The sequence below is a fragment of the Netta rufina genome, assembly GCF_964035555.1.
Source record: "Netta rufina genome assembly, chromosome: 1".
NCBI classification, from domain to species: Eukaryota; Metazoa; Chordata; class Aves; order Anseriformes; family Anatidae; genus Netta; species Netta rufina.
In genome coordinates this window covers 118,628,086-118,651,394 of record NC_140123.1, presented here as the reverse complement: position 1 = coordinate 118,651,394, position 23,309 = coordinate 118,628,086, and the positions used below count along the sequence as shown (strand labels likewise).

General features: G+C 42.4%; 1 protein-coding gene across 4 annotated transcripts in view; it reads left to right on the top strand.

Annotated features, from left to right (window-relative positions):
- Positions 1-10,584: 10,584 nt before the first annotated feature.
- The window catches only part of ST3GAL6 (ST3 beta-galactoside alpha-2,3-sialyltransferase 6), a 53,633-nt gene continuing 40,908 nt past the window's right edge, over positions 10,585-23,309 (top strand). Inside the window, exons 1-3 of one of the 4 annotated variants that reach the window (XM_084300627.1) lie at positions 10,585-10,711; positions 12,504-12,582; positions 20,390-20,556. The gene's annotated coding sequence lies outside the window, so the exon portion shown is untranslated. Of the gene's footprint in view, positions 10,712-12,503; positions 12,583-20,238; positions 20,557-20,967; positions 21,345-23,309 lie in introns of those variants that run through there. The other 3 variants (XM_084300629.1, XM_084300630.1, XM_084300628.1) reach the window with 3 other exon arrangements.

The following is a 23,309-nucleotide window of genomic DNA, read 5'->3' as shown; positions in this document are numbered from 1 at the left end:
TAAAGTACGTAATAATTTGGGGTTCTTCTCTATTTGCCTTTCTGTCTAGGAATTAAAATTTTTCAGCTTTAGATCTTTAACCAGGCTGATGAAAGATTACTTTTATCAAGGGAGTTAAAGGTCATGTGCAGTCATCTGATTGCACGAGTCAGCCTTCAGAAATGCCAGCATTGCATGATTTAGCAATATGGCGTAGCGTTATTGTTCTTTTGAATTGCTTTTCAGCACCAGGGAAAGAATATATTTCTAATAATTCTTCCTAAGAAAATGAGAAAAAAAAAATGTTGCTCTATCCTCAAGGAATGATAATGATTCTTCTTTCTAGCCATAGGGAGGTTGCATTTTACAGCATGAGGGTGGTAAGATGCTTCTTTAAGCAACATGTTCTGTGCAAATGAAAGCTGCTTTAATGAAACTCACACTTTTCTTCGGGGGACTATATGTATGCCAAAGCAGGGCTCACAAAATACCAGCCATGACTCAGGCACTCTCATGACACTGGAAGAAAGAAAGTGAATGTCACTGAAGACCATAAAGAACTACAGTATGTGACCATCTTCTTTTGAATTTTATCTTAATGGTTCATCCTTCCCCTGTGAGCGACAACATTCATGACTTTAAAAATGAGATCATTACTGGGTGAACTGATTCTGGAATCTCTTTGGTGGCCTCAGCGTAGCCTAATAGCCACACATTCCTTAGCAGTGAAATGCAAAACCTCCATCAACCTCTACTCTCAGCTGTGGTTTACTGAAGAGAACTGGCAGTTAGCATGCATAGACCTTGCACCAGGTCTGTTACCTTTCATGCCAGTGGCCACATGAAGATCTCCGTTCAAGACTGGGATTTGGAAGCATGTGAACGTTACTTATGCGGGGACAGAGTATTATGACTCTATTTGTGCTTCATTTCCATCCACTAGTGTGCAGATTAAATCAAGTCAGATTATATTGGATTAATTAGACTAATATACCTTAATTTATTTCTCCTGACTGAAGTGAAATTTGTATGTCTATATCATCTATCACTTCTTATTGTTTTCCAAGGACTCTAAGATACATTTATACACCAGAAATTGGCATGTGATGAGCTTCTGTTGGCATTCAGATGAAGTAGCAGTGAAGACCAAGCAATTCCAGGTGGAACTTGGGGTGAGGCTCTTCTACTTATCTGTGGTTATATAAGCTTAAAAGTGGCAGCCAGCCCAATTTACGCTGGCCTGATATCTCTCTTAACATGAGTTAAGATTTCCCTTAGTTTGGGGGTTTGGGTGTTGTGTTTTTTGTTTGTTTGTTTTTTTCTGTTTTTTTTTTTTTTTTTGTTGTTGTTTTGTTTTGTTTTGTTTTGAAGGGTACATTAAAAAGTCTAAATTGCTTTGATTCCTTATAGACAAAATGAAAGAAGTAGTAATTAGAAAAGCATCTAAGAAGATGAATAAGGCTACAATTCTGTGCGTAGGAAGACTTGGAGTAGGGGTGATATGACTTTCTTTAGGTCCCATCAGGGCCCCCAGCAAGGCAGGGATTAGAAGACAAGATCTCCTGGCCAGTTTTCACAGTTGACTCATATGTTGGTATAAGTCAGGAAAATATGCAAGGGAGGGACAGGGGAAGCTGCTTTACTCTTGGACCTGTGTGACTATTTCACAACCAATCTGTGGTTGTGTTTGCAAGTTTTCAGATATGTAGAGCTCAATTCTCCCTTTTGGTGAGCAGAATTCAGATCTGAGCCTGAGGACATGGACACTCCTAGGCATATCCTGATCTTGAGCCGTTCATTGATACAAGATGTTAGAACACATAAGCAATCTGAAGTCAAACAGGGGCCTTACTGACTGCTGAGACCATGTGGCATAGTCTGTTTGCTGCAAATGCAAGAGGAAGGAATCAATATAGCCATATTATTTCTAATGACGGTAGAAAAAAAACTGTATCCTGGGTAAACTTTTCGCAAGTGAAAAGTGAATTGCTTAAGAGTGTAACTTGGAATAACAGTTCTGACCCTCCTTGGTAATCATTTAATTTTTTATTCCTTCTCTATCCACTCAGGGAGCCAGTATTATTATCAGAGAAATTCTGGGGTGTCTTGTCATTTTCTTTTCTTCAGTTCAGTCTTACTGTTCTAATATGCCTTCAGTTTATGCACATCTTCATCCTCTTTATCATCTCTTTTTCTTCCTTTTCTGTCTCTTCCTATCATTTTTTTCCAACTCACCTCAATTCATTCCATGCTTTCTAGTCTCCTACCTGATCAGTTTTCTACGTAGTGTACACTAACTCTAGTATGTTGGTATGCACTACATAAATGTGATCATAGCACAGTACAGGGTGATAGGTGAACTGGTATGGTATGAGAAAGGAACTGTGTAGGACCACGTCCTACACATTATTTTTGTCCCATAGGTATTTGTTATAATACTGTGAGTTGTTGAATGGAAAACTACATTAACCCAGGCATGTTGAACTCACTTAGTTGTTCCTTTCCTTTGAACTCTGCTATTATTCATTTTTTATCAACCCCAGACAGAACAGAAAGTGCCAAGACCCAAAGGAAACCTCATTAAATATTTTTACCTGCAGTCTGGCTGATACAGTACAGCAAGTGCATAACTCTAATGAATAAATTTACACAAAAGCAGTCCTTACCAAGCAGCGTTAGTCTTGGAAGATAAGAATTCTTATGCTCTTTAAGTGTGTTTATTCTACCTTGTCATGTCCAGATCATCGCCACATGCACACTAATTAAAAAAGTCTTCTGAGAGAATTGTTTTATCTGCATTTTTCAGGAGAAATCCTGTGTCAGGGTCCTACTTAAGCAATGTAGGAACGAAAATCACAGAGGAAGATAATAAAGACTGTTGCATCAGTTTGACTCAGTTTACTTTAATCAGTGCAGATACCTTTTGTGGGCTCTTTCCTAAGTCGTATTGTAAATAGCTGAACCTGATTCAATCTGTTATCTATTGTTGAATGAGTTTCAGATTGTCAATCTACACAGGTAGCTATGTTAACTAAATCAGTAAAGCCAAGTCAGAGTCAAGTGATTTGGTAGACTCAAACCTTGGCCAGCTGTCCTCTTTCACAGGGTGTGAGGATCATTGCTGAAATCTGAAGGTAAGGAAATGAGCATCTGTCATAAGAATTGTTTCTTTATCAGGCCATGAGTAAAGTTCTAATGATCAAAATGGAAAAAATGCCAGAAAGAATAATAATGGACTGGAACAATTGTTCAAAGACAGCACAAAAGCAGTCAGCAGCTTTGTGAACTGCTTGTTTCGTAAAGGTAAGGTTTTCCATTTTTGAAGGATCGGTGCTGTGTTTGGTATTTTTCATGAGACTTCAAATATTGCAGTTAGAGGAGATATATTTGGGCCACTGATCCAGGAGTTAGGGATCTTTCTGACTTACTCAATGTCTACTGTAGAATGTCTTAATATTATCTCAAAATATTACACAATAGCAAAATATCTTTGGGGGTATTGTGTGGATATAATGGCATAGGGTTCTTAGGTTTCATTGATTAGAAGTGTTCTGAGTAGTGTTGTAGGACATTCAAGGAATAACACCTGTGTCAGGAAGGGACCATTTGGAAATCTCCCAAAACTACTAACCTTCATGAAACTTTAAAAAAATAAAAAAATAACAGTAAGATAATTATTAAAAAAAAAAAAATAACACTAAGAATGGTACAACTGTGGCAGATTTCTTTATATTGATGCTTAACCATATTTCCGAAACTTGAATGTGATAATTCTATTTGAACAGTAAAAGACATAATTTCATTTCTGCATCTAATTGTATGGTAGCTCAGAAAAGGGCATTCGCCCCCACGGTTTTAAAACAAAGCCTACAAAGCAGAGGAAAGAGATGGTTATGAAATCAATAGGAAATTTTATCTGGTAAGAAAACCAAGAACATGATACAGTAATATGACACTTTTTTTTTTTTTTCTTGCAAGAAGTGTTTACAGAGGGGCCCTGTGACCCAAGGTTTGAACTCACTGACTCACAGAAGTGTTAGTCTGTACAAGCCTTACTGGTCAAAAACTTTCAAATACTGCGTCAGTGAAAATCACCTTCCAGGTAAGAGGTAATTAAATGAATTGCTATTTCTTGGAGCATTAATTAATTACAGATTGGAAGAACCCCAAGTGCTTTTTGGCAGTGGGGCTTTGTCTTTGCTAAGAAAAATTGTAGAGGCAGCACTTGGGTATTTGTGCGTGTATGGAGATATATATATATATATTGCCTTGAGGTGATGAGTGCTGTCTACATTAGTGAGTAGCACAGTGCAATAGGAATTGATTTGTAGAGCCAAACAGTACTAAAGACCCTGTGTCTACACAATATGCTATTTGAGGGCATTATTAAAAATATTATATGCTCAGAGACTGTAGGTCTACCTGTGACTGTCATTATGACAGGTGTATCCATCACACCAGTAATGCTATCTTTTTTTTAGCCAAAGTAAAGACAAAATATACATTTGTTGTGGATTTGGTACCACATAAAGATCTTTGTAAAGTTCAAGCAGAAAAGGTATTTTAAATAAACATGGAGGGGGGGGAGGGCTGATAACGAATCTGTAATAGAAGAATTTTGGTGAAAATCCTTGTTTTTCTTCAACAATGCTCTGAGATTGGAGCCAAAAAAAAAATGTACAAACCTGAGGCACCAGACTTTTCCCACCTGATGTCCTTGTCTCTAATTTGGAGAGATGTGGATCTGATGGATAGGCTACTTGGTGGGTAAGGAAGGAATTGACTAGAAGGCCGCACTCAAAGAGTTGCTCAATGTTTCAGTGTCTTGAGTGGAGATCGGTGACAAGTGATGTTCCTCAGGGGTTGTTATTGGGATTGGTGTGGTTTGACATATTTGTTGGTAACATGGACAGTGGGATTGAGTGCACCATCAGTAAGTTAGCCAATGATGCCCGGCTTTGTGGTGTGGTCAACACAATGGAGGGAAAGGATGCCATCTAGAGGGACCTGGACAGGCTTGGGAGATGGGTCTGTGCAAACCTCATGAAGTTCAACAAGGCCAAGTGCCAGGTTCTGCACCAGGGCGAGAGAGCTGATTCTCCCCCTCTGCTCTGCTCTCCTGAGACCCTACCTGGAGCGCTGCATTCAGCTCTGGGGCCCCCAGCACAAGGCCAACATGGACTTATTAGAGCAGGTCCAGAGGAGGGGCAGGAGGATGATCAGAGGGCTGGAGCACCTCTCCTGTGAAGACAGGCTGAGGGAGTTGGGGTTGTTCAGACTGGAGAAGAGAAGGCTCCAGGGAGACCTTGTAGTGGCCTTTCAGTGCCTAACGGGGGCCTGCAGAAAGGCTGGGGAGGGACTCTTGTGACAGGACGTGGAGGAGTGGCTTTAAACTAAAAAAGGGTTTGGATTAGATATAAGGAAGAAATTCTTTACTCAGAGGGTGGTTAGGCTTCTCTGGACCAGGCTGCCCAGAGAAGCTGTGGCTGCCCCATCCCTGGCAGTGGTCAAGGCCAGGCTGGATGGGGTTTTGAGCAACCTGGTCTGGTGGTAGGTGTCCCTGCCCATGGCAAGGGGGTTGGAACTGGGTGATTTTTGAGGTACTTTCCAACCCAAACAATTCTATGATGAAGAACTGAGAATACCATACAGAGCAGGCTTTTAAAGAGGCTTTCTTAGGACAGCAGATCTTGGTAGCAGGGCAATCTCTTTGCAAATAGTCAAAGAATTGGACAGAAATCAGAGACATCAGTGGTGAAAAGATGACTGAGAAGGGAGAGAAGCCTGTTGGATATGTGTTTTTAATTTCATAGGGAGAATAAAAGAGAATACTGAAGGTTAAGGTGCCTGAGGAGAAAAATGAACATATGGCAATGGGCATGCTTTAGAGAACGGAAAGGAAGGAACCTGGTGAGAGGGTATCCACCCAGGAAATAAAGTCACTCAAGATAAGAGTAGGTTACAGCTCTTTTATGAATAAATATGGACATCACAGGAACAAACTGACACTGCAGAGAGAGTGAATACAACTCTTCCTTTGTGGAAATACTGGCCTAGAATACCTCTGCCAGACTTCTGTATTGGTTTTCATCTTCAACTACCAAGAAATGTGTGGCATAACAGATATACCTTAATCAAGAGATCTGATTTAAAATGAAAAATGGCCACTATGAAGGGAGGAGAGGAAATAGTGGGTATATGGGTGTGGTTCCTTGATTATAGTTAACTCTGTCACAAGATTGCACATTGTGGTTCTATTACAGAGTTAAAGCATGATGCAGTAGATAAGGCAGGTCAGAAAGAGATCAGGGCTTCTCTGTGTAGCTGTAACTGGTTTTGAAGGTGGCCACTTATCATGTGGAAACTCAGAGCTTCTGATCCATTGGTGGAGGGAGAATGTTAATACTCAGTACTATAAACTTTAGCTTCAAATTTAACATCAGTTGGTTCCTTTAAACTTCGTTGGCCATTTAGTAGTGTTGATTGGTCATCTGCTGTGGATGTTACCAGGAGATCCGAGTTCAAACAGAAATACATGGGTTGTGAATTTGTGCTGGCTAGCCAGTGCACCAACAAAGTAGACTACAGACTCGTCTTTTCAGTTCATTGCTGTTCCTCCTTCTCTGAGAAGGTGCAAAGCTTCCAATAAGAAGCACACTGACAGTCTCTAATGTTATGGAAATTGTGGTGAAAACTTTATGGAACGTCATCTTTGTATCAGAAACCAAATGGGTCAAGTGGCACAGAGCACATAGCTCTTAATTCTTCAAATGCATTTTTGATTGTAGTGTAACTTTACAGTCATTGAGTATATACAAACTTGACAATACTTGTAGCTATTTATATGCATGACATTTCGTTCTGTTTACTTCTCAGGAAATTGTTTCCCTCAGTAGCAAACAGGATTATGACTGTGGGTGACAAAATGCTTATTAGGTTTCTCCAGGATCACATTTCTACTATTGTATGGCAGTTCTTAGAAATCTGAGTCATGTCATTTCCTGATGCAGTTTCGCTGGTGAGCTGCCTCTTGCTACTTGTCACCTTTCCACCCCAACACAAACCAATACTTGCATGCCTATGACAAAATGTTTCTCATGTTATGCCAAGTGACCCTGCAACTATTACAGTATTATAAACAGTCAATTTTTGAACAAAACTCCAAATAATGAGCTTGCCTCACTCATGTTTCTTTTTTTTTTTTTTTTGGTCTTTTTGTTTGTTTGTTTCAGTAATTACATTCATATGAGCCAACCAAAATCAATTTTGAACCAAGATGCTGCAAATCCCCCTATAAATTTTTCCCAAAAAGTTACAATCAGTAATTACAAATGAGGAAATCTACAGTGTCAAGATTTGTTTGTAAGCAACTGAAGAACAGGACAAATAGATAAACTTACCAAACCTATCTTATAAATCTACCAATATATTATTATTTGTAATAATTAGGTTTGAGTCTTTCACTTTTTACAAGACAAATTATTGGCACATTTGGTATTGATAATTGACCGTATTGTTTGCAGGGATAAAATATACAGTCTTGGCTCTAGCAAGATAAACCACTAGATGCAGCTGAGCCTCCAGATGCATAAACAAGGAGTGGAAAATTTGTATTATAATTACGAATAAGCTTTTTCACATATGGTATATCATGGACATTTTTTTTTCTCCATAATTGATAAAGAACATCCACCAGCCCAAGTATCAGTAAATCAGTCTGACCACCCTGCACAGGTGAAACTTGCAAAGAAACCTGTACCAGTTTTGAAAAAAAAAAAAAGGGGGGGTGGGGGGAAGGGAGGTTGTTTAGCTGAAACTAAGAACTAATAACTATCAGAACTGCTTTATGCTTTATCAACTATGGAGAAAAAAAATGTCCACAGATCAGATGCTAATCATTCTTTGTTTCTCTTGTTACAGTGGCAGTTGCATTTTTCTGGTCTCTTCTAGCAGGCATGACTACAAAATAATACTAATCAAATGCATGTTTACTTACAGCAAAGTGGAACATCTTTCATCCTCAATTTTTTTTGCTCTGACAAAAAAAAAAATGTTTTAAGTTTGTAGTATAGAAATTAAACACAGGTGTGGGCATAGAATTGTTTTAGACTACAAACAAACATCAGAATGGTCAGATCTGTATTATGTTTGTTTTGCCCAGCATTTCAATCAGCTTGGCTCTCTCTTTATTGCCTCTGGGGACTGATAATACACTTCATTTTAAAATTACTGGTAGATAAAATAATCTGATTCAGGCTCTCTGTTGAATTCTAGCTTATTGTATTTGAGTCTAAGTTATTTCTTAGTTGAAGGTATGATTTTTGTTCTCCCCCCCCTCCTGTTGCTTAGGGAAAGCTGCTTTTGCTCAATTTAATCAACTCAACAGATGAATATTTCATCTTCAATATTTTCAGCAAATCAATCCCTAAAGACTTGCTAAAGAGGTAAGGTGAAACCAGCTTTTGCGAATTTCCGCATGTATTCTTTTTATTTTAATTTTTAAATTATTTTTTCTTTAAATATCATCTGTTTTCATGCTGAAAGTTAGAGATGTTTTTGAAATGCATATTTTTTAATCCATCAGAGGCTCTCCTCTTGAAACTAGCTACTATAATATCTGCAGACTGTTACTAATTACTGATTGTTCAGACCTGTATTCATCCATCTATCTTCCCAAAGATCTTATATCACCTTCTCAAACCAGAGGCAAGAAGATAGAACAGTAAATTCACATTGCAGAGGACTTTGAAAATCAACAATTTTATTTTCAGTCCAAAATACAATAAAAGATAATGGTTAAGCCCTCCACAGAACAGAAATCTGAAAAGTGTTGGCTTGCTAATTTCAACAAATAAGGACCAAGGAAGATTAAGAAATTGTAGGCTTCTAATTCTGAAATCTCCTAGGTTTGCCATAAAACCTGGGGCTTCTTTGCTCCCTTTTAGACAATGCAGTAGTGGGCTGCCCAGGGGTGGGAAAGGAGGGGGCATCTGTGATTCTGTAATTTCTGGGCTATTGGAGCAAGGAATCAAAAAAAATCCTGAAGTCCCGTTCTCAGGAGTGCTGCCAGGATCTGGAGGACACATGACTCTGAGGGGAGGGGAGTCTGCTTAGCAGGGCTGCCTGCAGACCAGGATACCAGAAGCCCACCCCACAGTCCATCTTCTGAACTTCTAAGGAGCTGAATGAGTAAACCAGCAAGAATTCAAGCAGGATTCTGAGGGACAAGTGCTTCTTGTTGTTGATTGAAAAGGTACAACTGTAATTGTAGAAGAGGAAAAGCAAGCAAAAAGGTAGAACACAGTGATGATGACTGAACAACAAAGGGAGTGCTGCTAGAAGTTACTGGTCACAGAGTCAAATGCATCTGACGCAAATCTCACAGAATTTCTACTTCTTGGTGTCACATGGTGACATCAGAGCTGCACTGGCTTAAAACAAAGCTGACCCTCTACCCCATTTTCATAGCTACAACTTGCCTCAATGTTTCTGTTCCCATGCTCAGAAGTGGTTTCTGAGTCAACTGAAAGTTGTACACAGGACCCACAGACACCAGAAACTGAAGGCAGATCTGGACCAAGATGCTTTTCAGACACACTGCTTGCTTTTCAGACACATTGAACTTAGGTAGACTTTAGACTTTATTTTTAGAAAATGGGTAATATTTGTTGAAAAAAATATTTAATGAAAAGATGTCTAAAAAAGTATTTTGGGCATTTTTATTTTTTATTTTTTTAACTCTCCTGTTTGCGTCTCTTCATGTGGCCTAGGCTCCTTTTACATTTCCTTACTGGTCTGAAAGAACTGAAAAATCAAGCTATATGCCATCATTTCTGTGGCACCGGTTTGGTGCCTTGGTTCATGGCACAACTCTGCATGTGTTTTGGAGAGTGAAACAAACGTCCTTTTTTGTTCGTAGAAAGCAAAACATTTCCACTCAGAGAGTGGTATATTACAAGACTCAGTTGCATTTATTTTGCTGAAGTTTTTTTTTTAACATTTAAAGGCACCTTGAAACATTTTAAGAGCACTCTAAAAATATTGGGTAAGTTCTACTAACAAATGATAGTAAAGTTAGTATGAAAGTTTTAGTAATCACCTACTTTGCAGGCATTTTGTATGGAAGAAAACCTGTTCAGAAAGCAGGCCGTGTTACTTGCCAGACATGCTGTCTCTTCAAAACCAGATGCAGCAGCAGATTGATCCCTTTTGGAAGAATAACATCAGATTAGAGAAGAAAGCTGGAAAGAGTAAATAAAGGCAAGAAATTGCAACTTTAAAAAGTAAAGTCTTGTGAGTTATTGTTTTTTGTTTTTTTTTTTCCTGAAAATATGACTTTACTCGTTGGTGTTACTTCTGAAAAGACCACCTCTGCTTCTGTTAAGAGATTAAGTGCATGTAATTACTATAACTGTTGGCATCCCATGCTGTTTGCCTCTTCTGGAAAGGTTGCAGGAGCCTTCTTTCCTATAAAATAGACTTTTGACTTGCAGTATTAATGTTTCAGATTCTGCTCTCAAATTTCCCTATTGTTGTTTCTCTATTGTTCCCTATTGTAAATCATTGTTCATGATTGCTTTTCAGCAACAGGAGCACAGTAGCATTGGGGTAATTTTCATGTTTGTTCCACATGTTCATGACACTGTAACATCAGAAGAGTTACAAGAACATATCCACCTGCAAGATGTGGACTCTTCTAATGATGCTGGGTCAAGCTTTCTTTCACCTAAAGGTAACTGTTCTCTTTATAAAGTATCCTCTGATTTATAAATTCAGCTGTCACTACATGTTTAAGCAAAACTTGTAGGCAACAGTCCATCAAGATTGTCTTTGTTTGCTGTTGGGATACAGAACTACCTTATAGTAGCTCCTACCAACCAGTATATCAGGAAATCCTTAACAGAACTATTTATTTAAATAGAATTATTTTGAAAAACTATTACATGTATCTACAATAGAGTTGATTTGAATGGACACTTTTGGACATCCCAGATACTGTGTTACCCAAATTTCTTTAGGTCATGGGATAGCTGGCTAAACTGGCAAAACGAGGTTGTTTGTCCCAGGTAATTTAATTCTGTAATTAATTTTTCCACACTTCCTACATACCTTTGGGACAAGAGTCAGATCTGGTTCAGTTATGTTCACAAGAAAGTATGAATAGGCCATTTGGAAAACTGAGCCTCCCAATTACTAAAACAGAAAAGAAAAAAAGGAGAATCCTTGAGGGGAAAAAAAAAAAAAAAAAGTAGAAAATGTTTGTTAAGACAGGCAATGAGACAGATTCTGCACTTTGTGGTATTGCTTTAAACAAAAGTAGTTTCAGTGACATGGAATTTATATTTATATAACAGGAATATCTGAAAGGCAGCTAGGCTTTACTTGTGCTCTTGCCCAGGCTAACTGACACTTCACATATTCTTATCAAGTTCAACAGTCAGCTGAAAAGCACAAATGTAGGTGGAAACATCAGCTGTGCAAGGGTGAGAGTCACATAGCAGAAAGTTACTTAATCTGGTCACACTTCTGTATGACGCCTAAAAGAAGGTGTGAGTTTGCAGCCTCTCCTCAACCAGGTAATTATAAACAATAGCCAGTTCAAGAAATAGATAAATAAATAAATAAATAAAAAAGCCAAAGCAGCATTGTTTGTGTTTATAGGTTTTCTGACTTAGTCCTTCCATGCTTTTACAGCAAGAAAGAGAGAGGTGAAGCTCACAGGACTTCAAATGATGCCCATTTTGTGGGCAGAGTTTCACCCCAAGTTTTCATGCTCTTGCCTATGCACTTACATACCATGCTGAGCTAGATAAATGCGCTTTCTAAATCTATCTTCCAGCTAATGAAAGCCAAGTAGCAAATGATGGATTTCTCTAACAAGACTGTGAAACCTCAGTGGCATTATTGTGCTGTAGACAAACGTACACTAGTGAGACTGGTTCCAAGAGGACTCCTAAAATAGGTGCTGAAGATGTAACCTGACCCTGGGCTCTCTGCAGAGCCAGCTGCAGAGGAGGAGAGCAGCAGGCTGCACCTCACTGGGTTAGTTCAAGAGGATGACTGTTAATGGAACAACAGCGGTCTCACTTCTGATCCCATTGTGCTTTCCTAACTGGCAGTGCCATGGCGACTGGAATCCTGCCTCTGAGTGTTCCAGATTCACCTTCACTGCCGAAGGAGCCCACATTTAGTTAAGGGTCAAGGTTAATATGTCTGCAGTGTCATTAGTCATGGTAGAATGTAGTTCAAGCCTGTGCTAAGATCATTGCAGGGGGAAGGGCAGGAAGTGACTGTCTAAACTGCTCAAAAGCTGCTGCCAGTGCTTCCAGCCTTTACGCAGTGAGAACTGACTGAGCAGGCAAGACTCCTTAGCTGGATAAAAGCTGGTTTGAATTACTTGTACAGCACAATTTGGCTAAGTACCACTGAGGACATCGTCTCTTTATTCAAGACACAGCAACTATAAACTCTTTGTTTTCATTAATTTCAAGTGGATCACCATCATTTTCCTGCTTATAACACAGATTCAGAGCATGAACAAAAAGAACGTGGAGACAAAGACAGGAGGAGAAGTGTCCTGAGTCCATCTGCCAAGAGAAACAGGTACCCGTGCCAGAGTTGTTTATGCCAATCAGCAAGAAATGAGATGAGCTTCTTCACCACTTCTGCAAGTGGGTTTCCCTGAACCTTGCTCATGATTGTCCTTATGATTTTCCTGTAATTTCCAGTCTCTCTGTATGAATGATTGCTCATCAGGACTGAAAAGACCAGTGGTGTCATCAGAACTGGTTCTCCCACTGCCATAGGCAACTACATGTAACAGGCATGGGGGCATTTAAGTACCCATAAGGGCAGCTGTTTGTTTTTTTTTTTTAAGGTGCAAGAAAGTAAATTAGCCTCAGGCTCTGATTCCTGGCTGGCAGGCTTAAGTAGGCCTTATCCCACAAAGTGAAAAAAGGCTAAAGGTATGCCTATGCCTTTTGAGGGGGGAGGAGCTCCCAAAAAAGGAGGGTACAAGTGTATTCCTAAGAAAAGGGGGAGGTTTTGTCTAGCAAAAGTGAAGGCTACTAGACCTGAGGATGATACTAATGAAACGGAGTTCTTTGTGGGAGTGGATGTGAGCAGCAGAGGGAGAGATTTTGCACCAGAAGAGATGTAGTAGTTAGGGACCTAAATGGTTTGAGGCAGGGCTGTGATGGTTTGCATGGCAAATTTTTTGTTCAAAAATTTCTGTAAAATATTTCCTTTATATACTACCAATTCACCTTGTGCCACAGAGTCCTTACCAATACTTTACAACAAACTTCAGGCTTGTAGAAAAAGGCCAAAGAGCCAAACAATAACGTGCCACAGACAGAGAAGCAGAAAGTAGAGCAAGGGTATCAACAAGTTCCCAGGTTTGTGCTATGGCAAGGAATTCATTAAATTCACAGCCAGTTTGTACCTCTTTGTTCTTATGCCAGCATTGTTTAGCTGGAGAGGATCACAAGAGGATCACCTGTGAGAGGATCACAAGACAGGCTCTCCATTCTTCACGTAACCCTTCTCTGCATCTTTTTCATAATTGTTTTATTCTTGAATGTGAGAACAAATCATATGCTATGTCCTGGGGGAAACACCAATTTTGTACAATTGCATCAGTTCTTCTCTACCTTTAGTAGAGAAACAGTGTATTTCCTGTGGCATGTTCTCCTTTTCTGTGAAAAGCTGAAGACTTATTTATTGTTTATTTCAGTAGTCTGTTATGTGTCCCATCCCACTGACTCGGACAAATCTGGCCTTAATCCCATGTATCTCAGTCTCTACACCACAGCTGTCTTTGCTGCCCAGCACCGTTTGCCATTTGTGGCTCATAAGAACATCTCTATAGTGTTTTGTTGTTGTTTGCTTGTTTGTTCATTTATTTGGTCCTAGAGTGCTTGCAAGAATACACACATTGGATAGTTTTTATACCTTTGATTAGATATTTTCCAGCCTTCAAGTCTCTCAGCTCTTCAGTCCAGGTAAATTCACTAATAAATTTCCTTAATCTGACAAAGTTTGCCCTTCTGAAGTTGGAAAAATTAATTACTCACCTATTTCTGCTTGTTTTTCTGTTTAATGTAAATAGAAACAGTTGCTGAGTAATCAGCCCAATGCTATTTTGGATGACCAGCTTTTTTTTTGAATGTATTCATTACTTACTAAGTTGGGGTTGTCTCTTTTAGTCTCATTGACTTCTGTCAGTTGAAGAAATCTGTCAGCTATTGGCCATATGACAAGCTGGGCACAAGTTTATTAATAGAAGCGTTTGTTTCCCAAGTGGTGTCTGGAAGGTTAAAGCTGACCATGGCACAATTCCCAGTAATGTTTCTATAATAACATTTCAGTGACAGACCTTTTCTTGCACCTTTTTATTTTAGCAGCAGACAAGAAAGGCCAGGTTACAATGAGATGTCCAAAGTGAAAACAACCATCCCCCAAAAAACAAAGGCTGTGAACAGGTGGTGTGGGCTGCTGGAAGTGGCACTTCCTGTTCATGTACAATGGGGAATTTTATGGTGAATTAAATGATGATGAGTTAGAAGACAAACAGCTTTAAAATAAATTGCAAAGTTCATTTGGTGTTTTCCACTAGGCTGGATGAAATGGCTAAATGCTGAAATAAGAATATTGTATAAAGATTACAAATGCCTTGGTTATTGGTCTATTGATCATATTCACATAGGTCAGATCTAGCTCCTTTTTGGAAAAGGGCAGTAGAAGAAAAGTCCCCTCCATGATTATACTTGTGAGTTGAGGACACCACCCCGCCCTTTTCTGCCTTAAGGCTGCTCTCTTCAGCCTAAAGTGCCATGAAAGCAGAACTCCCTCTCCCATGCCACCAGCCCAATTTCCTGTGGTAACTACTGGAGTTGCCTGACCTGTTGCAAGCGGAGACCTTTCAGCCCGTAGCAATAGTCATTACCTGGCAGAATCTGCAAGCTAATTCAGTCATGGGAAGAACTGCATTTCAAATGTTCCCAGTTGTTGTACCTACATCCAAGACTTTGAGTGCAGCTTGAGCTCTTAAGTATAAGGAACATGCAAAGCTCTCTTCTTCTCAGCCCCTGTCCTTCTCTCATTGAAATTCGGCTGCTGTTCACATACTACAAGGCTTCTAGCAGCTTCTGCCATAGCATTCTTGATTTATCCTGGCTTCCCTAGCCTTCTGAGACTCTTTCTTCTTGGGGTCTATGTCTATTTGTATCATTTGTATATCCCTGTCTCTTATGATGTAGCAATTCAGGATATTTTCTAGCATAAGCCCAATCTGAAGAGTACTTGGAGGAAAAACATGCACCTGTTCCCAGGTTTTAGCTCTTGCACACCAGTGAAGAAATCTGGTCTGGTTAAAGAAAAAGGCTGAAAGTGTGAAGATGGGATATCATATATCTGAGAGCTGCAGTAGCTGCCTCTGTGCTTGCAGTAATGAGTGGGCTAAACAGGTGAAGCCAGCACAACACAGGACAGATACCTGGTGGTCTGGAGACCAGAATGATAGGCTGTGCAGTGAGGAGCCAGAGGAACAAACAGGGAGGTCTTGGTAAAACTCACGAAGAAGGAAACTGAGCATTAAGCTGTGCTTACAGTGGGAAGGGCATCTCACATGCTATCCTCTGCTTGAAACACCAGACAAGGAACAATGAAACCTGGCATGGTACTGTAGGAATGACAGAGCCATCATAAAAGGCCATGTATTTCATCTTCCAAAAGCATCTTGTATCAGCGAGCCGAGCATGTGAGACCAAGCGGGTAGGGTCCCAGAGGCACAGGCACAAAGACTTCTCGCTCCCTCTGAGCTCAGAGCCCGGCTGCATTTGGCACCAGGGCTGTGCCCTAGCAGCAGACTGCAGATGAGGGTCTCCTACTGCCCTGCTGCCCCCTCGGCTGGGTACTCCCTCCTGTGCCCAACCTCACTTCTCTCCTTCTCCAGGTCTTAACCCATGCCAGATGCTATGGCTGGCATCCTCCGTGAACAGCAGCCTACTGTGCCCCTGAGCTAGAGGGAGGGAAGGTGACTGCAATATCCCCATCAGATGTATGGGAGAGCTGGATCTTGAGAGGTCTGCCTCCTGCCAGGGAGGGGAACATCAGCCCTTGTCCTCTGCCCATGAGGGAAGGGCTGCTCTCAGTGCTGTGAAGCTTCAGTTTGGGTTAGCCTTGGATACGTGCAGAGGTGAAGTCATCCTAGTATGTTGGCAACAAGGATGGAGGGGGACGAGTCTGAAACTTCCCCTGAGTTCTCTGTGACAGTGTATTTTAATGGAAACAAGATAACAAATGGAGGAGGGATCTCTGTTTTTTTATGTTGTTCTTGACCTGGTGAAAACGAGTAGCTGCTCAGGATGCATTCTTCTTAATTTTGTAAGCCCTTTCTCCTTCTTCCTGTTTTTCTCCTCTTCAAGTGGGTGTTTCACCTATTTCTTCCTCTGCACACACCCAGTGAAGCACTGGGATGGGTAGTGCTTATTGGATAATGTAGTTCTTTAAGAGTTTCGCAAATGCTCTTGCGCATAATGTTATGCCTTGAGGGCTTCATTTTGCTGGGCCAGTCAGGCTTCCTCATGTGCTCAGCACTTCAGATTGCATTGAACTGGGTGACAGGGAGACTGTCACAGCCCACCTGGCTTGCCTCCACAATGTTTCTTGCTGGTTTATGTTTTGTTTGCTTGTATCCTGTCTCCTAGATTTAGTGCGGGAGCATGGCACAGCCCAGGATAAAACATTCTGTGCACTTTCCAGAAAAGGCTGTTCCTGTGGACCATGAGAACAGTCACAGCCTAATGCAGGTCTTTGGTTGAACAAGCCTTGAAATGTGACCTCAGACCAGGTGGGGGTCAGGTCTCGTGAACTCATGGTTAATGCTGTGGATTCTGTTGGGAATTCCTACAAAAACTGCACAGATTTTTTTTCAGACCTCCTGTGGCAGGCTTTATCAAGTTGTCTCCTTGCAAAGAGTCTCTGGCAGAAATACCACAGAGCCACAAATCAGTGACCAAAGAAGCTGCATGAGGATGAGCGCTTGCCACAGCTTGTGGAGTCAGTGCAGTGGTTATCAGTCCCCTGGCATTTGGGGTGAGGGAACTGAGAGAAACTCTACGACAGAGTTGTACTGAGCCAGATTTTGGAGCTCTGTAACAGATTTGAGCATGTGTGGGACTCAGCTCAGGGCTGTTTTGATGGTGCAATGCGAAGGAGATCAGTATCAGACCGTAGGTGGGCTGTAAAGCTAGAAAATGAGTGGAGCAGGGATGTTGTGATTGTCTGTATTTCTAGAAATATATTAATCTCTTGAAGTCATTAACAGAGGGGACAGTTTAATTGCATTTTAACGCTAGGATCAGAAGTGTGTGGTAGACTGTGTGGAGCATTGCACACACAGAGCCAGATTACCAAAATCATCTTGCTTTCTAGATTGCAGGGGAGGAAATCACTTTCCTGATGCTGCAACTTTCCATTCTGTTTACTCTGTACTCTCCACAGTTTTGTTTTTCCCATGTTCAACAAGTTTTCCTTCAAATTTCTGTATTCTTATTTTGTTTTGTTTTTCTCACATGTTAGAAGCTGGGGTAGAGTCTGGGTGTAACTTTTTCTCAGTTTAGTAGTGACTCAGGAGGTACATGTTTTCAAGCCGTTAAATATGACTCCATTCTATGTAAATTTGTTTTAGCTATTGCTTTGCATTTAGAGGTTTCTGTGGCTTTTATGTTTGGTTCAGGGAGAGGTTTGAGTCTCAGGAGAGTTGATTTTGAACTGAAATGGCAAAAAAATTTGTTGACTTTTTGGTGACATGCATTGTTTTTGCTTGTGGGAGCATTCATTTGACTTCCTGCTAGTCATCCTTTTCCAAAGCATTTCGAAGGCTATCCATTGTTGTCAAATCATTGCTGATACTGTTTGTGTGCAATGGCATATATCCCAGAGAAGTGATCCTTATACTTTCTGCCAAATAAACGTGCCAGTCTTACAGATCAGTTATTAACTTCTTGTTTGTGCAGATCCTTTTGGAAAAGACTAAGAACTAAATAATACACTTATTTATTTATTTATTTTCACCACATTCATCGTTCAACTTGGCATTTGAATCCATGACTTTAGTTAGACGACAAACACCAGCTTTCATTCTGTTGCTGGCCTTGGATAGTTGCAGTTGCCAGAAGCAACTGAAGTGAAAGAACTATTAAGTAACTACATTGTTACGTTATTTGACCAATGCAGATAGATTTGGGGATTTTGCTTTTTTTTTTTTTTTTCCAGATAGAAGTGTTTTCAGATGTCTTATGTGCATTTCTTTTTATTTATCACACACACACACAGCCTTAATGCAGAGGAATCAAACTGTCAGCAACAGGTCTTCTCCTTAGAGCTCTCCATATCCTGTGGACTTCTGATGCAAATGGGAATGCTTGGCTCTTCCTAGAGTTAGATGCATTGTGCAAGACTCCTGGAAAATTGACAAGCACATAATTTACAGCCAGGTGTAAAGTCAAATGACTTCCTCTAAGTAATCAGAGAGAGTCATGATAGGAACACAGCATGTGTCTAATTCACTTCAGAGGCAACGGCAACATGAAGTGGCCTCCGAGCCAGTGGCTCAGCCCCGCTAACAGCACGTTCAGGTTCTTCACCCCCATGTTTTTTCAGCCAGCCCAGGGATCTATGCTATGCTGTTATCAACACCCAAGTTAGGCAGTGTGAAATTAGCTCACGCCCATGAACTCATGCGCAAAAGATGCAGCTGCAGCATACACATCCTGTCTGGAACAGAGACAGGAATAGGATCTGTTTCCTCAAGGTTTCCTACGCGCCTCCGCAGCGAATTGTCCCAGCATCTTGTACTGCAAAAATCTGGCACATCCTTAGAGTAAGTCCATCCTGTGTTCTAAACAAAGGAGGGGCCTCGCAAAAGTACAGCAAAGCTAAAACAATGTAACACTGGGTGTGCATAAGGTAAGACTGCCATGAAGCATAAATGCAAGGGGATTGAAGCAGAGTCGCTTAACCAATCTGCTGTTTCCTAACTTGTGACTCCTTTGTTGCATAATCCTAATGATTTTTTGAGTTGTTTTTGTGCCTATAATGCTGAGGTGAATTGAAGGATAAGGGCAGAAGAGATGAGAGGTGGTAGGAGAAAGATAATAGCAGCATTAGTAAACTAATTTTGGGAGGTAGATATTTTAGCTATGTACTTTGAAGCAGCTTGGTTTTGTAAAGGCCAGGATGCAAAGGGTGAAGACCTGAGGAACTTCTTGGGAGAAGGGGGCAAAAGTATGAAGGTATTTTCAGCCCAAGGCAAGACAAATTACAAAGGGCTGAACTTTGGTTCCCAGCCCAGAACACACTGAAAACCACCACGGTTGGCTACGGACTGGGATAGTCCCTTAAGAACAGACAAACTTTCCCAGCTTTTAAGTTGTGATATTATTACATGTACATATAGGCTGTATAAAATTGCTGCTGGTGGAGTCGTTCCCTGTACTTTTTGAGGCTGACCACAGCAGTGACAGTGGTAGCCACCTAAAAATACACATCCAGAAGCCGTGCTTCCAGTAAAGGAAGCATTGTTCTGATCCAGTGCTAACACGTACTACAAGCGCCCTTAAACACAATATAGAAAAACTTCAGATTAGGAACGTGGAGAATTGTAATGTTGGAAGCAGGAAAGGACAATTAAAATATTTATATGATACAGCCACTGGACAAAACGCAGCACTGATGCATGCAGGGTCTGATTTTAAACCAAGTGGTGTTTTTGTTTTGTTTTGTTTTGCATCTCCTTTGTCACTGGTGGAGCTATTAATTTCTTTCTCCAATACCAACGCTCTGCCCCGTGCAGTTGGGTGCTGCAGCAAGGGGATGTTTTCCAGGAACCCCATGGCTCTTCCCAGGGCTGGTGACACAGGGTGTGGCCTCCCCGTGCCTCCGGCAGCAGCTCTTCGCCAGGACAGATCCTGCCCTGTTGGCTGCCTCTCAGCTGGGCTTGCTGGGGGGAATCGTTGGAGGCAGATGCTTGCACTGGGACAGTCCCGCACCCGTGGCTTTCACCTTGCTGGGCTTCTTGTTTTTTAATGTAGTTCAATTTTTTAACCAGTTGCCTTGCCTCCTCTCTTTCCCCAAGCTGGCAATGTGTTTTTCTCAGCTGTTAACTGCCAGAGGGTGACGAGTTGCTGGCTGGGGGCAGGAAGGAGGAGCAGGCGCTGCGCTTCCAGCTGGAAGTGGTGAGGGAGGACACGGCGGGGAGATGGAGCAGCGCGGTATTTTCCTTCACTCAAGTCCCTGCTCCCCCGGGAAAGCTTTAATATGAACTGAGGAGGAGTTTCAGTTGACTCGAGCCAAAAAACATCTGCCAAAGTATGCAGCATGCTTCCTTTCACATTTTCTCTTGCAGATGGGGCTCCGCTGAACCCAGCTCTCCTCTTCATCCTCACCATAAACAAAACCATACGGAAATAAGACTTGAATAGCCCCGATAAGAAGCTACAGAAGCTCTTCTGTTCTCTGCAGTTTTCTCAGTGAGAAGATTCAAAGATAGAAACTCCGCCCTGTCGACAACTGGTAAGTGAATGCATCTGCTGCATAGAGCGTAGCTGGCATATCTGCTGCCCGGGCTGAGAGGACCTCATGGCTGCTGCCCGAACCCAGGGGACTTGGCACGCAGGCCGTGCTCGTTCCCAATTTTTCCCACCAGAAAGACGTGGGGCATCGCCTCGCCCCTCTCCTGCGTTATTTTGCGTGGGAAAACTTCCAGCGCAGCTCGTGCACGGGGGACGCGCGCTTACGGTTTTAAAGCCTCCTTCAGGTACGTGCTGATGGCAGCAGCGAGCAGTGAGTGCGGGAGCCCACACATGCACAGGCGGAGCCGGCCGTCCCGAGCCCTCAAGCCATCACACGGAGCCTGCCTCCACCAAGCCTCCTTGAAAGCGGAGCCGGCCCCGCGGGTGCGCGCCTCCGCCTCGGGGGCGCGCCCCGGGCTTGCTGCGCGCTCCCCCCCTGCGGCGGCGGCGGGGCGGGGGGAGCCGCCGGCCCGGGGCAGCCCCGCTGCGAGGGGGGGGAGCGGGCGGAGCGCGGCCCGGCCCGGCCCCGGGGCCCCCCTCGCGGGTGGCCGAGCGCACGGCTAACGGGCAGCGGCGGGGGGAGCCGGGGGAGGCTGCCCCCGGCTGGAGAGCGAGGAGGGAGAGGAGCTGGAGCTGGAGCTGGAGCTGCTGCTGCTGCTGCTGAGCCGCTCCGGGCCGGTAATCCTGCGGGGCTGCGGGGACGTGCGCGCCTCCCGCGGGGGTACCGGGAGGAGGAAAGCGGCTCTGGGAAGGGCTGCGGGCCTAGAGGGAGAAACGAGGGATCGCTAGGTAGGTGCTGCCCGCTGCTAGGCAAAGCCGGTAGGTACCGGCGGTCTGTGCGGGGGGGAGGGAGGGAGGGCAAAGCCTGCAAGTTTTGTGCTGTCTGCTTGCTAAAGCCTCCGGATTATTATTCCGCAGTGGAGTTGGTGTTTCTGTCCTCGTTACAAACTGGGAGATCCGTTCTGCCGTCCTTTCTCGAGTTAGGATCCCCACTGACGGGAATGGGAACTTTTTTCCTGGAACCAAAGCTCGGCAAAGGCAGTGAGAACTGGTCTGTGTTATGTAGATGTAGAGCTGGTGTTGCCCAGTTGAAACTCTGTTTCTTCGTTTGTTTTGTCCCTCTCTTCTTTACCGGCTTCATGCCAAGCTATTTGTAGATACAACATGGCTACAAAAGTATTTAGAAAGGGCAGCTTTGTAATGGGATGAGATTACTTGGTGCAACCTGACAATTCTCTTACAGCTAAACTGTATGCAAATTGTGCAGAAAAGCATATAATTTCGAGTGCGGAGAATGCCAGTGTGCTGGAGTTGTCACTCCTAAATTTTAAAAGCTAAGTTCAGGGAGGGCTTGAAGAAAGAGGAAACGTCTATAAGTGGGACTTCTTATGGACCCATTTCAGACCAAGGAAATATTACCAGATGAATAGGTTCTAGAAGTGATATTTTTGAAGGAAAAATATCTTTCTTCCTGTACATAAGATCGCACCAGTGATACGCTTGTTTTTCTTCCCACCTATGTGAAATAAATCTATGGACCTTTCTTTCTGGCTTGATACAGTACCTGAGCCTTCATCATGTCTGTCTGTCTGTCTGCTGAGCTGAAGCAGAGACAGGTTAAGCCACTCTTCAAGCTTACGGCTCTTTATTAAAGCGGCGGTATTAAGGGTGGATAGGTCCCATGGTCTCCCTGAGGGTCTTCCTGGCCATATGAGACTTCTTCTGCCAATGGGATGTACGAATCATCCCCTGAGACTCTTAGTGCCCAAGTACTCCTCTGTTGAAGGCAGGAGGAAAGCTGCTTTAGGCAAGCAGTTACCTGGTGGGGAATTGCCTGTGGGAGCAGCTGTGGAGTGTGTAGGCAGGACAGCGAGGCCTGAAAGCTGTCAGAGAGATCTCAGCTGCGCGAGTACTAGGTTGTAAAGGTGTAGGGGAATAGGTGAGTTACGGTGGTTGGCGAGACATGAGTCTGATGTGTATCTTGTGCTCTGCTAGATAAAGGCTTCAGAAGTTACGTATGGGTGTTGCCTCACAGAGAAGGGAACACAGTGAATGATCTCATTCACGGCAGCAAGTCCTTGAGGTGCTCCTTGTCCGCTTTCTTTTCAGAAGTCTGAAAAGTTACAGGCAGAGATGGTTTTAAAAGATTTTGTATGATCGCTTTCTTCTTTGTGTGGCTGGTTTTGGATGGAAGATGGCAGGGAGTGGGAATAGTTGTTGTTGTTTTTTTTTTTGTTGTTGTTGTTTTTTTTGATAGTTTATTTGTGCTATTAATATTCTTATCCTGGGCTCATTTTTCTGGATACACCATGGTTAGTGTGTCTCAGTAAAGGTTTGATCTGTCCTCCCCAGACAGGTTTATAAGACCTCTCTCAAGCCTGCCTCGGCTGAGATGTGGCTGTCTGCTTCTTGCACATAGCTTTGTGTGCTGCCGGGTGTTCAGGTTCAAGTATTTTGGCCTGGAAGAGGACACAACCAGGTGGGTTGCTTGAAGATGTAACTTGAAGACTGCCCTGAGTGTCCATGAGGCAGAGCCCACCATTGTCTCAAAGGCATCTGTAAGGAAAAACTCTTTATTTTCCCCAATACAGCTTGTAGCACAGAATGTTGTTTTGTTCATCTTTGTGTCTTAAGATTCAGGTTATTTTACGTATAAAAGTTTGTTCATACTGGGTGTGAGTGTATGGTGAAGATACTGTACTGTGGCTCTGTAGTTAAGGGCATTTTAGGAACAGGCTCAAGCTTGCTTGAAAT